The following is a 3,198-nucleotide window of genomic DNA, read 5'->3' on the forward strand; positions in this document are numbered from 1 at the left end:
CGCGGGGGCGGGGTGACAAAACAAAACAAAAAAAAAAAAACAGAGCATGCGGCACAGCGTTTTGTGACTGCCATCATTCTCAGTGCGGTGAATAGGGAGCAGTCGCGCCCTCTGAGTAGCCACAGCTGTCTCCGGCTGATAGGATGGAGGAGGGGGGGGGGGGGGGGGGATGAAAAGGTGTAAGAAAGTTCAGGAGGGCGGTAGATTTTCCACAGGATTGAACAGACTGCTGAGCTAGTCATCTCATACTAACCAACGAGCCCGCCAAGCAGTGGGCTGTTGCGTTAACACCCCGCTCCGAGGCTCCTAGCGAGCTAATTAATGCAGCCAAATGAGATCAGCAGCGGAGGCCCAGGCCAGGGCCATATTGCTAAACAGCTTCCTTCAGTGTGGGCCCGTGCGGTGTAATTACCAGCAGGCCGCTCCACAATGCCGCCTTTATTTCCCACTGAAAGTGATTTCATGTCCCTCGTTTCCCCCAACTGGCCGCAGGCTTTTTCAGACGACGCGAGAGAAGCCTGTCATGGGTTAGCGTGTGCTCTTGCTTTAAATTTAATAGCTGATCAAGGAGGGGTGAATCCAAAGCGCCAACCCGCCGACAATGAGTACTGGCGATGGATAAAAATGTGGGAAAATCGTCGGAGGCCTGGCTCAAACCACATATGGGATCATTCTTCTGGTGTGCAAAGCGATTGCTGAATTTGGACTATTAATTTTGGAAGCAGCTAAACAATCGATTGAGTTGAATGTAGTCGTCCAGCAGCTTTTGATGTGCAATGTGGCAGAAGCGTCTATCTTTGGCTCTCACTATAGTGGCACCCTGACACTGTCAAAGGTGCCACGTTGAGCCTGAGGCAGTACCACACAATCAGTCCATGGATCACAGAGGCCAGCACACCAGCAGGGTCCACTAATTCTTTACTCACCCTTACCACCTCCATTCCCCGTCTCTAACTTGTCAGAACAGGCAGCGCCAGCATCTCGTTGACCCCATGCTGCCACCACCACGCCCCCTCTCTCTTTTCAAATCTTCACTGCTTCTGCTCCCTGCTGTTCCTCCTCGGACCACCAGATGCTCCAGAACTCTGGTTCTCTTCCACCTGTCACCTGTTTGTCCAATGCCCACACAGAACCCCCTCGGTCCCAGTCCCACTTCCAGGCCCACATACCCCACATGTCAGGGTATTTTTTGTTTTCGTTTGGGGGGGGGGGGGGGGGGTTAGGTTCATTTTTATGTTAATTTTGGCTTTGTTGTGCGGTCCATTACCTGGAAGTGTAAAAATTGGAATTGTCTCCAAATATGGTAAATGTATTAAAGGCTCAGAGCATTGATATATAGAAGTATTGTAAGTTGTCGATACATCATCCTGTACCTTGTATACAAACTGATCCAGCCTGATTATCCTCCCCAACAGTAAAAAAACAAAACAAAACAAAACAAAAAAAAAACATCCCCAATGAACAGTGTGGACTGTGTGTGGACTGTGTACCTCATTATTAACGTTCGTTTTAAATTGAGGAGGTTGGAAAAAAACGACCTTGAATGGCATAAATATGGACTACTTAACCAACTTGTTCTTCCTGTGTCCTCAACTTCCTTTCACAAACTTATTTCAATCTAAAGAATAACCCTGGGATGAAAAAGGCACAGACTGAGTAGGATAAAGTGGAAAAAATGCATTATATTATGCCAACAAATAAAGGTGTGATTCATAGAAGACATGAAAGAATAATGGAAAAACCTATTGAGACAGAGATCGACGCCACCGTTCACAGGACCAGACGGATTGGAGGTGAGAATACAGGGTCAGGCTTCGACACGACTCCCTGACTCCTGATTTGGAGATTCTCATTTTCAGCTCCTGAACAGAGGGCAAGATATTGTACCTGTGAGAAGACTTCAGCCAGAAGAAGGGGACGTGTGGAAGAATCTGTTTGTGACAAGGACGGAGACTGCGCAGCTTCACTTACCCCAGTTCAAAAAGTTGACTGATCATGCAAGCGTGCACGGTTGAATCTTCTGCATTGCTATTTTTTTTAACCCATCCATTTTCCGATCCACTTTATCCTCAAAAGGGTCACGAGGGGGGTAATCCAGCCGTCTTCGGGCAGTAGGCAGGGGACACCCTGAACCGATTGCCAGCCAATCGCAGGGCACACACAGACAAAAAAAAACATCCGCGCTCACACTCACACCTAAGGACAATTTAGAGTGTTCAATCAGCCTGCCATGCATGTTTTTGAACTGTGGGAGGAAACCGGAGCACCCGGAGAAAACCCATGCAGGCCCGGAGAGAACATGCAAACGACACATAGCAAGGCCTGAGCCAGGATCGAACCCACGACCTCTGAACTGTGAGGTAGACGCGCTAACCACTGGCTCACCAGGCCACCAATTAAAAAAATATGTACCGTATAGTATATTAATTTTGGACAGAAACTCACACACCCACACACGCTTTCAGGGACGGTGGTTACTACAGTGGAGAGCTTTATCATGACATCAGGTTACACGGTGCATTTTTTTTTTAATGATGAAAAATGCAACACAGTCATGTTGTCGTCACCACAGAAAATTTTGTTTTCTTCCCAGTCCGACATGACACACATTTGGTCCGCCTTTCCTGATGAGTGGGGGTGATGGTGTCATGTCACACCACACATTTGCCGTCTCTTTGCCCCGTCACATGCACCAGCGCTCAGAGAGTTGAGCCTCTGGCTTAGCCATGCTTGGTGACTTCATTGATGAGGTTAACTTTGAAAATATGGACATACATTACATATCGGGTTACAGAGTTGCCGCTGACCATATGGTAGCGGCAAGCCGAAATGTTGGCTGGAGGAATGAGTGTCCCATCTATGAAACATTAAACCCTTTTTAATGGGTTAATGCCTTGGAATTGTTTTCTGTACACATGACTGATACCTTTCAATAATCAGATGCCTCTACAGTGGAAGCTCTCAGTGAATCTTGGATTGTGCCATTAAGATGTGATGACAAAAATGTCAGGAAAAGTCGACTAGAACATCTGAACTTTATTAAGCGACGGTTTTCTGATGACTCCCATTGAATGTGACCGGTTCACTCTGGGCAGAGCAACATCCACAGTTAAAAGTAGCCAAATTGTCACCGTTGTTTATTTTTGTTTCCTTTTGTACAGTTTATAGGACAGATTTATGGTGGGAAAAGTTTTGAAA

Source organism: Hippocampus zosterae, chromosome 7 (assembly GCF_025434085.1).
Source record: "Hippocampus zosterae strain Florida chromosome 7, ASM2543408v3, whole genome shotgun sequence".
Lineage (NCBI taxonomy): Eukaryota > Metazoa > Chordata > Actinopteri > Syngnathiformes > Syngnathidae > Hippocampus > Hippocampus zosterae.